Raw genomic sequence first — 11650 nt, 5'->3', positions numbered from 1 at the left:
ATAGAAACAGAAGGAATGCTATCGAATTCATTTTATGAATCTACACTTGTTTATACCTAAACAACATCAAGACCCAAGAAAGAGAACTTCAGACCAATCACCTTATAAACATTGATGCAAAAATAATAAAATTCTTGCCAACCAAATCCAAGAACACATCAAAATGATCTTTCACCACAATCAAGTAGGCTTTATCCCAAGGATTCAGGGATGGTTCAATATACGGAAATCTTTCAACCTAATCCATTATATAAAGTAAAAAAAAAAGAAAAAGAAAAAAGAAAAAAGAAAAAAAACCATAAGAGGTAAAAAGCATTTGACAAAATTCAGCATCCCTTCATGTTAAAATTGATTGAACTATCAGGAATTCATGACCCCTACCTAAACATTCTAAAAACCAATATACAGCAAGCCAATAGCCAACATCAAACTAAATGGAGAGTAACTTGAAGGAATCCTACTAAAATTGGACTAGACAAGGCTGCCCACTCTCTACCTACCTATTCAATATAGTACATGAAGTTCTAGCTAAAGCAATTAGACAACACAAGGAGTTCAAATGGATACAAATTGGAAAGGAAGAAGTCAAGCTATCCCTATTTGCAGATGATATGATAGTATACTTAAGTGACCCCAAAAGTTCCACTATTGAAATAAACCTGATAAACAACTTCAGCAAAGTGGCTGGATATAAAATTAACTCAAATTGAAAGAGTTAATGAAAGAGTGAACTCTCTTACCCCTCCCATCCGGAGACTGTTCCCGGAGCACTCCTGAACTTTTTACCCCAAGGTACCCCCTCCCAATTGGAAACTGCTCCAGGAACATTTTTTAGATAAGGGGTCTCCTAGAAAGAACCTAGTCCTACCCCTCCTAACTGAAGACTATGCCAAGAACATTTTTGAGATAGGGGCCTCCTGTACTATCCCAGAATGTTCCAAATTGCCAAAATATAGGACACGACCCCTTGGTTATGTAAAGCCCCTTGGCAAAGCCCCCTGGTTACGAAAAGTCTCTTGGAAAGTCCCTGAGAATAACCTTTGGCAGAACTCTTTAATGACGCACATTTGTACTTTCCTTACCCTGTTCCCCTTTACCCCTTCTCCTATAAAAGCCTGTGACAAATCTGGGCAAAGGGTCGAAGCTCATCTGCACCTTGATGAGTGCATGGGTTTCGACCCCAGAGGCCTCTGGTCCATGTGCTTGCTTGTTGCTGCTTCATAAAATCTTACTCTCTGCATCTTGAGTTCGGTCTCAGTGTCTTCTTGGGTGCGCGGCTGACCCGGGGCTTGAGTGAGTGCCTCCCTTTGGGAGTCTTAGAGTCTTTCATTTGGTGCGTTGGCCGGGAATCAGCGCGTCTACCCAGAGGTCCTGGACCCACTCAGAAGTAAGATTTACTGTTCTGCTTTGGTCTGGTGTCTGTGTTCTGTTAATTTCTGAAAGGCCAGGAAGGCCATTCTGTATGAGCGATCGCTGTTTCGGTTTTGCAGACGCTCAGTGTGCAATGTGCACAGTGAGACCGCGCTCCGGGTAGGAGCGTAGGGTGTGGACAAAAGACAGACGTGTCCAGGAGGTGTCCACCGTCTGTGCGCCCTGGGAGACGTCCCAGGAGGACAAGGGGAGGACTAAGGACGCTTAGTGGACCCCTCTGTGCGAGATCGTGGGTTAGAGTCCCACCTCGTGCTTCAGGTTGCGAGATCGTGGGTTCGAGTCCCACCTCGTGCTTTGGTTCTTTCTTTGTCTGTCCAGTCTTGTGTCTGCTCTTGTCTTGTCTGCCATTATTTTAGAAATGGGACAATCTACCTCCTCTCCCCTGTCTCTAACTTTGGTGCATTGGGGAGAGGTGAGGGAAAGGGCTCACAACCAGTCGGTGGAGGTAAAGAAGGGTCCTTGGCAGACCTTCTGCACTTCCGAGTGGCCGACATTTGGAGTGGGCTGGCCACCAGAGGGTGCTTTTGACTTGTCACTAATCGCTGCTGTCAGGCAAATTGTTTTTCAGGAAGAAGGAGGTCACCCTGATCAGATCCCTTACATTGTGACTTGGCAGAGTCTTGTTCAGTTTCCACCTCCGTGGGTCAAGCCTTGGATTCCAAATTCTTCGAAACTGACGGTTGCGATTGCCCAGTCTGACACGGCCGAAAAATCCAGTCCCTCAGCACCCCCCAAGATTTATCCGGAGGTTGACGACCTCCTCTGGATGGATTCCCAACCTCCCCCTTACCCTCCTCCCCAGCAGCCGCCTGCGGCTGCCCCGCCGCAGGGACCAATAGTGAGAGGGGCTCAGGGACCGGCGGGGGGAACTAGGAGCCGCCGAGGCCGGAGTCCCGGGGAGGAGGGAGGACCGGACTCAACAGTCGCCTTGCCACTTAGAGCACATGTGGGGGGGCCAGCGCCAGGACCTAATGATCTCATTCCTTTGCAATACTGGCCTTTTTCCTCTGCGGATTTATACAATTGGAAAACTAACCACCCTCCTTTCTCAGAAAACCCCTCTGGGCTTATTGGGCTCCTTGAGTCCCTTATGTTCTCCCATCAACCCACTTGGGATGATTGTCAGCAACTTTTGCAGGTCCTCTTCACCACGGAGGAGAGAGAAAGAATTCTGCTGGAAGCCAGGAAGAATGTCCTGGGACAAGATGGGACTCCTACTAATCTCCCCAATCTCATAGACGAATCCTTCCCCTTGACTCGTCCTAATTGGGACTACAACACTGCGGAAGGTAGGGAGCGTCTCACGGTCTACCGCCGGACTCTAGTGGCGGGGCTCAAAGGGGCTGCAAGGCGACCCACTAATTTGGCCAAGGTAAGAGAAGTCCTTCAGGGACCAGCGGAGCCGCCCTCTGTTTTCTTAGAACGACTAATGGAGGCTTACAGGAGATATACACCGTTTGATCCTTCTTCAGAGGGTCAGAAAGCAGCTGTGGCTATGGCTTTCATTGGTCAGTCTGCTTCTGATATTAAGAGAAGGTTACAGAGATTAGAGGGGCTCCAAGATTATACTTTGCAGGATTTAGTAAAAGAAGCTGAAAAAGTGTATCATAAGAGGGAGACAGAGGAAGAAAAGCGAGAGAGAGAAAAAAGGGAGATGGAAGAGAGAGAGAATCGGCGTGATCGCCGCCAGGAGAGAAATTTAACTAGAATTTTGGCCACAGTGGTAGGTGCAAAAAAGGCAGAAAAAGAACAGTTAGGGTACCTGGGCAACAGGGCAAGAAGACTTCCACGGGAACAGAAACTCCAACTTGAAAGAGACCAGTGTGCATGTTGTAAAGAGAAAGGACATTGGGCCAGAGAGTGCCCCAAAAGGAAGCCAAAGGAACCCAAGGTGTTGATTATGAAAGAAGATTAGGGAAGTCGGGGCTCGGATCCCCTCCCTGAGCCTAGGGTAACACTTTCTGTGGAGGGGACTCCTGTTAATTTTTTAATAGACACAGGAGCAGAACACTCAGTCTTGACTAAACCGTTGGGACAATTAGGAAGCAAAAAGACCATGGTAATAGGAGCTACTGGCAGTAAATTTTACCCCTGGACTACTAAGAGAGTTTTGGAAGTAGGAAAAAATCAAGTAACTCACTCTTTTCTTGTGATTCCTGAATGCCCTGCGCCCCTTCTGGGACGAGACTTGTTGACTAAACTTAAAGCACAAGTCCAGTTCACCTCAAAAGGACCAGAAGTCACCTGGGGAGAGACCCCTATAGCATGCCTGGTTTTAAATTTAGAAGAAGAATATCGCCTCCATGAGCAGGGTCCTAAACAGTTACCAGACCCTGAATGGCTGTCCGCTTTTTCTGAAGTATGGGCTGAACAGGCAGGAATGGGATTAGCTAAACAAGTGCCTCCGGTCGTGGTAGAGTTAAAAGCCGATGCCTCCCCTGTCTCGATCAAGCAGTACCCTATGAGTAAGGAAGCTAAAGAAGGCATCCGGCCGCATATTCAGAGACTAATAGAGCAAGGAATTTTGGTGCCTTGCCAATCTCCTTGGAACACTCCTCTCCTGCCAGTGCGGAAGCCTGGGACTAATGATTATCGACCAGTGCAAGATTTAAGAGAGGTTAATAAGAGAGTGCAGGACATTCACCCTACTGTTCCAAATCCTTACAACTTATTAAGTTCCCTCCCACCAGAGCGGACTTGGTACACTGTTTTGGACTTAAAAGATGCCTTTTTCTGCCTCCGATTACACCCTAATAGCCAGCCACTGTTCGCTTTTGAGTGGAGGGACCCAGAAGGAGGATATACAGGCCAGCTGACATGGACCAGGTTGCCCCAAGGATTCAAGAACTCTCCTACTCTTTTTGATGAAGCACTTCACCGTGACCTTGCATCTTTCAGGGCGCAGAATCCTCAGATTTCTCTCTTACAGTATGTAGATGACTTGCTAATTGCAGCCTCAACACAGGAACTGTGCCTTGAAGGAACCAAGAGGCTCCTGAATGAACTGGGTGAGTTAGGGTATCGGGTATCAGCAAAGAAAGCCCAGCTATGCCGTACTGAGGTGACCTACTTAGGGTACACTCTCCGGGAAGGAAAGCGGTGGCTCACTGAGGCCAGAAAACAAACTGTGATGCTGATCCCAACCCCTACCACCCCGCGCCAAGTACGTGAGTTTCTGGGGACAGCGGGCTTCTGCAGACTCTGGATACCAGGGTTCGCAACACTAGCAGCCCCTCTATATCCACTTACTAAAGAAAAAGTCCCGTTCACTTGGACTGAGGAACACCAAAAAGCCTTTGACAGCATAAAGGCAGCCCTGCTTGCAGCCCCCGCTCTGGCTTTGCCAGATCTGACTAAGCCCTTCACCCTATATGTTGATGAGCGAGCTGGAATAGCTCGTGGGGTTTTGACTCAGACTCTGGGGCCCTGGAAGCGGCCAGTGGCCTATTTATCTAAAAAGCTCGACCCAGTTGCCAGCGGCTGGCCTTCTTGCCTGAAGGCCATTGCTGCAGTGGCTCTGCTTATTAAAGACGCTGACAAACTTACTCTGGGTCAGCATGTGACTGTGATCGCCCCCCATGCTCTGGAGAGTATTGTACGTCAGCCCCCTGACCGGTGGATGACTAATGCTCGGATGACCCACTACCAGAGTTTGTTGCTAAATGATCGAGTAACTTTTGCTCCACCTGCTATCCTCAATCCTGCTACCCTCCTCCCCTTGGCGGATGACTCCACTCCTGTACATCAATGTGCTGATATCTTGGCTGAGGAAACTGGAACGAGGAGAGATCTAACTGATCAGCCTTGGCCGGGTGTGCCTGCCTGGTACACAGATGGCAGCAGCTTTGTGGTGGAGGGAAAAAGGAAAGCAGGAGCGGCGATAGTAGATGGAAAACAGGTAATTTGGGCGAGTAGTCTTCCAGAAGGAACTTCGGCTCAGAAGGCTGAACTTATAGCACTAACCCAAGCCCTGCGGTTGGCTGAAGGTAAGGCAATTAACATTTACACTGACAGCCGATATGCTTTCGCTACAGCTCATATTCATGGGGCCATCTACCAACAGAGGGGGCTACTTACCTCGGCAGGAAAAGACATTAAAAACAAAGAAGAGATTCTAGCCCTCTTAGAGGCTATACATATGCCAAAAAAAGTGGCCATTATCCATTGTCCGGGACACCAAAAGGGTCAGGATCCTGTGGCCCAAGGAAACCAGATGGCTGATGTAGCAGCAAAGCAGGCAGCTCAGGGGGTGATGGCTTTGGCAGGAAAAAGTGGGCCTTCGTCAGGACCCTCACCAGTGACTCATCCTAATTGCAATTGTATATTCTGTCAGAGGCAAGCTGCTCTAGAAACAGCAGTCTTGGTGGAAGGAGGACCTCGTCAAGAGGCACGCCAGGACAAAAAAGAAGAGTATGATATCAGGGAGCTCATCTGGACTGCGGACCAGCTTCCCTATTTTTCCCAAGCACGTATCAAGCTACCTGCCAGAGAGGGAAGAGAATTTGTCCAGAAACTGCATCAATTCACCCATTTAGGGGTTGACAAACTCTTGAGACTTATTAAAAATTCCAGATATCAGATCCAAGAATTAAATAGGGTGGTGCAACAGGTAGTGGAGTCCTGTCGAGCTTGTGCGCTCACTAATGCTGCCCGGCCTTATAAAGAACAAGGAAAGAGACAACGGGGGGATCGCCCAGGAGTTTACTGGGAAGTGGATTTTACTGAAATTAAACCAGGAATGTATGGTAACAAGTACCTGCTGGTATTTGTAGACACTTTTTCAGGGTGGGTAGAGGCCTTTCCCACCAAGACTGAAACTGCCAAGGTAGTGACTAAGAAGATCCTTGAAGAAATCCTACCCCGGTTTGGGATTCCTAAGGTAATTGGCTCAGACAACGGGCCCGCATTTGTTGCCCAGGTAAGTCAGGGATTGGCCACACAATTGGGGATTGATTGGAAATTACACTGTGCTTATAGACCCCAAAGCTCAGGACAGGTAGAAAGAATGAATAGAACTCTAAAAGAGACCCTAACCAAATTAGCTATTGAGACCGGTGGTAAGGACTGGGTGACCCTCCTTCCCTTTGCGCTCCTTAGGGTCCGAAACACCCCTGGACGTTTCGGTCTTACTCCTTATGAAATTCTACATGGGGGACCACCCCCCTTAACTGAGTTTGGCGGGACATTGGATCCCTGTGTTGACTCTTCCTCACCCTCTGCTCTGTTTACCCATTTAAAGGCCTTGGAGGTTGTCAGAACACAGATCTGGGATCAGATCAAAGAAGCTTATGCACCGGGGACTACAACAGTGCCCCACGGGTTCCAGGTTGGAGATTCGGTCCTCGTCAGACGACATCGAGCTGGCACTCTCGAGCCTCGGTGGAAAGGACCATACCTGGTGCTGTTAACAACCCCCACAGCAGTAAAGGTAGACGGAATCGCCGCCTGGATCCACGCCTCCCATGTCAAGAAGGCTCCCAGCCAGGAAAGAGGCAACCATGAAGACAATTGGACAGTGGCAACTACTGACAATCCTCTTAAACTTCGCTTGTGTCGCGGGCGCCACCCTAAGCCTAGGGAACCACAACCCTCATGCCCCAGTTCAGCAGTCTTGGGAAGTGCTTAATGGGGAGGGAAACATTGTATGGGCCATCCTTGCAGTCCTTCTCCCTTGGACTTGGTGGCCTGATCTTACTCCTGACATCTGTAGACTAGCAGTAGGATCTCCCAATTGGGACCTCCCCGATCATACTGATCTTGTTAAACCACCCCCTGAACAGCAGTGCGTTCCCAGTGGGATAGGGAGCAACTATGGATGTTCAGGGCAGTTCTACCGAGCTAATCTTAGAGCTGCACATTTTTATGTTTGCCCTGGTCAGGGTCAGAACGGAAGGCTTCAACAAGAATGTGGAGGGGCATCAGATTATTTTTGTGGTAAATGGACATGTGAAACAACAGGGGATGCCTACTGGAAGCCTTCCTCTAATTGGGACCTGATCACGGTAAAACGAGGTAGTGGTTATGATGGGCCGGACCAAGGAGAAAGGAACTCCTATAAATATCCAGAGAGTGGGTGCGCTCTTAAAAACAGCCCCCCAGGACCATGCAAGGGTAAATACTGCAACCCCTTACTTATAAAATTCACCGAAAAAGGGAAACAAAATCGGTTAAGTTGGTTTAAAGGAAATAGGTGGGGTTTGCGCATATACATTCCACCAAGAGACCCTGGGTTCATTTTTACAATCAGGTTGACAGTAAAAGAATTGGCAGTAACCCCCATAGGGCCCAATAAAGTCATTACAGAACAGGGTCCCCCAATAGTACCAGCCCCCCCCCCCCCACAAGTCCCGGCTGTACCAGTTCCACCAACTCCACGGCCCAGAACAGCAAGACCTTCTCTAGGGACTAATACTTCCCTCATGAGGATGACCTTGGCTTCCCCATCGTCCCTAGACACAGAAAGCCGTCTGGTCAGCCTAGTCCAAGGAGCTTTTTTGTGTTGAATAGAACAAATCCTAATATGACTCAATCATGTTGGTTATGCTATGCCTCTAGGCCCCCTTATTATGAAGGAATTGCTCAGATCAGGACTTATAACACTACTTCAGATCATTCTCAATGCCTTTGGGGAAAACAGAAAGCTGACTCTGGAAGCAGTTTCAGGAAGTGGGCTCTGTTTAGGCCAGGCGCCTCAGGATAAACGGCACCTTTGTAATCGGACCCAGAACATCCAGCCTAGCAAGGGTGGTCAGTATCTGGTGCCTCCCATAGACACAGTATGGGCTTGCAATACCGGTCTCACTCCTTGTGTATCTATATCTGTTTTTAATAGTTCCAAAGACTTCTGCATTTTAGTTCAGCTTATTCCTAGACTCCTATATCATGATGATAGCTCCTTTTTAAATAAGTTTGATCATCGGGTCCGTTGGAAAAGAGAGCCCATTACCTTAACCCTGACAGTACTTTTGGGATTGGGAGTAGCAGCGGGAGTAGGTACGGGGACCGCTGCCTTAATTCAGACCCCCCAATACTATGAAGAATTACGTACAGCTATGGACATTGATATTAGAACTATAGAACAGTCTATAACTAAATTAGAAGAATCTTTAACTTCCCTGTCTGAAGTAGTGCTGCAAAATAGGAGGGGATTAGACTTATTATTCCTTAAAGAAGGAGGACTTTGTGCTGCCCTAAAAGAAGAATGTTGTTTTTATGTTGATCATTCAGGAGTAATCAAAGACTCTATGGCCAAACTTAGAGAACGCCTGGATATGCGTAAAAGAGAAAGAGAAAGCCAACAAGGATGGTTCGAAAGCTGGTTTAATAAGTCCCCTTGGCTTACCACTCTCCTCTCCTCCATAGCAGGACCCTTAATTACACTTATGCTTTTGCTCACTTTTGGCCCCTGCATTCTTAATAAGTTAGTGGCTTTTATCAGAGAATAAATGCAGTGCAAGTTATATCGGGTCCTGCAGGAAGCCAGTACCCAGCTCTAAGATTAGAGCTTGTCCCTAAAAGAAGGGGGGAATGAAAGAGTTAATGAAAGAGTGAACTCTCTTACCCCTCCCATCCGGAGACTGTTCCCGGAGCACTCCTGAACTTTTTACCCCAAGGTACCCCCTCCCAATTGGAAACTGCTCCAGGAACATTTTTTAGATAAGGGGTCTCCTAGAAAGAACCTAGTCCTACCCCTCCTAACTGAAGACTATGCCAAGAACATTTTTGAGATAGGGGCCTCCTGTACTATCCCAGAATGTTCCAAATTGCCAAAATATAGGACACGACCCCTTGGTTATGTAAAGCCCCTTGGCAAAGCCCCCTGGTTACGAAAAGTCTCTTGGAAAGTCCCTGAGAATAACCTTTGGCAGAACTCTTTAATGACGCACATTTGTACTTTCCTTACCCTGTTCCCCTTTACCCCTTCTCCTATAAAAGCCTGTGACAAATCTGGGCAAAGGGTCGAAGCTCATCTGCACCTTGATGAGTGCATGGGTTTCGACCCCAGAGGCCTCTGGTCCATGTGCTTGCTTGTTGCTGCTTCATAAAATCTTACTCTCTGCATCTTGAGTTCGGTCTCAGTGTCTTCTTGGGTGCGCGGCTGACCCGGGGCTTGAGTGAGTGCCTCCCTTTGGGAGTCTTAGAGTCTTTCAAAATAAATCCATAGCCTTCCTCTACTCAAAGGATAAACAGGCTGATATAGTAATAGGGAAACAACACCATTCTCAATAGTCACAAATAATATTACATACCATGGTGTGACTCTAACCAAGCAAGTGAAAGCTCTTAGGACAAGACCTTCGCAGGGCGTGGTGGCGCAAGCCTTTAATCCCAGCACTCCCGAGGCAGAGGCAGGCGGATTTCTGAGTTCGAGGCCAGCCTGGGCTACAGAGTGAGTTCCAGGACAGCCACTACTACACAGAGAAACCCTGTCTCGAAAAAACCAAAAAAAAAAAAAAAAAAAAAAAAAAAAAAGACCTTCAAGTCTCTGAAGTAAGAAATCAAAGCTCTTTTTTTAAAAAAAGAAAAAAAAATAAAATAAAGATCTCCCATGCTCATGGATTGGCAGGATTGATATAGTAAAAATGGCCATCCTCCCAAAAGCAATCTATAGATTCAATGACATCCCCATCAAAATTCCAAGTCAATTCATAGAGTTAGAGCAATTTGCAAATTCCTTTGGAATAACAAAACAAACAAACAAACAAACAAGATAGGGAAAAGTGCTTTGAACAATAATAGAACTGGGGGAATCACTATCCATGATCTCCAGCTGTAGTATAGAGTAATAATGATAAAAACTGTATGGTACTGGTACAGAGATAGGCAGGAAGATCAATGGAATAGAACTGAAGACCCAGAAATAAATCCACATACATATTGTCACTTGATATTTGACAAATGAGTTAAAACCATCCAGTGGAAAAAGGCATTTTTAACAAGTGGTCCTGGTTCAACTGGCGTTCAGCATGTAGAAAATCGCAAATCGACCCATTCTTTTTCTTGTACATACATCAAGTCCAAGTGTATCAAGAACCTTCATGTAAAAACAGATACACTGAAACTTTCAGAGGAGAAAGTGGGGAAGAACCCACACATGGGCACAGGGGAAAAAAATCTTAAACAGAACACCAATGGCTTATGCTCTAATATCAACAATAGATAAATGGGACATCATAAGATTGGAAGGCTTCTATAAGGTAAAAGACTATCAATAGGACAAAAAGGCAACCAACAGATTGGGCAAAGATCTTTACCCACCCCACATCCGATGTAACCATTGTACTAATCTAACAAAACAGCCATTTAACCAAAATTAATCAAGAGAAATAATACTCATTAAAGGGAAACATTCACCAAGATGATGTCTCAATCCATTTTCCAAATGCAAGGGCACTCACATTTGTAAAAGAAACATTATTAAAGATTAAATCACACATTGAACCCCACACATTAATAGTGGGAGACTTCCACACCCCACTTTCAACAATGGACAGCACATTCAGACAGTAGTAAACAGGGAAATAATGGACATAACAGACATTATGACTCAAATGGACCTAAAAGATATTTTCAGAACATTTCATTCAAACACAAAACAATGTACCTTCTAACCAACTCACAGAACCTTCACCAAAATTGAACATATACTTAGTCACAAAGCAAGACTCAGAAGATACAAGAAAATCAAAATAAATCCTTGTATTTTTTTTAAAAAGATTTATTTATTTATTTATTTAGTATTTGTGAGTAAACTGTACGTGCCTTCAGACATTTTCTCTCTCTCTGGCCAAAAGGTTTATTTATTTATTAATTATATATAAATTATATATTTATATATTATAAATTATATATTATACTGTTATCAGACACCCCAGAAGAGGGCATCAGATTTCATTAGAGATAGTTTCAGCCACCATGTGGTTGCTGGGATTTTAACTCAGGACGATCAGGAATTCATGGCCCCTAACTAAACATGCTAAAAAGCAATATACAGCAAGCCAATAGCCAACATCAAACTAAATGGAGAGAAACTCAAAGGAATCCCACTAAAATTGAACTAGACAAGGCTGCCCACTCTCTACCTACCTATTCAATATAGTACATGAAGTTCTAGTTAAAGCAATAAGACAACACAAGGACTTCAAATGGATACAAATTGGAAAGGAAGAAGTCAAGCTATCCCAATTTGCAGATGATATGATAGTATACTTAAGTGACC

At 45.8% G+C, this 11650-nt stretch overlaps 1 pseudogene; it reads left to right on the top strand.

Annotated features, from left to right (window-relative positions):
* Positions 1–7856: 7856 nt before the first annotated feature.
* On the top strand, positions 7857–8876 carry LOC147004420 (endogenous murine leukemia virus Env polyprotein from Emv-2 locus pseudogene; annotated as a pseudogene).
* The last annotated feature ends 2774 nt before the right edge of the window (positions 8877–11650 follow it).

The sequence above is a fragment of the Mus caroli genome, unplaced genomic scaffold (genome assembly GCF_978045245.1).
Source record: "Mus caroli unplaced genomic scaffold, Mus_caroli_1 scaffold_6, whole genome shotgun sequence".
In the NCBI taxonomy this organism is placed as follows: Eukaryota; Metazoa; Chordata; class Mammalia; order Rodentia; family Muridae; genus Mus; species Mus caroli.
This window is presented reverse-complemented; position numbering and strand designations above follow the sequence as displayed.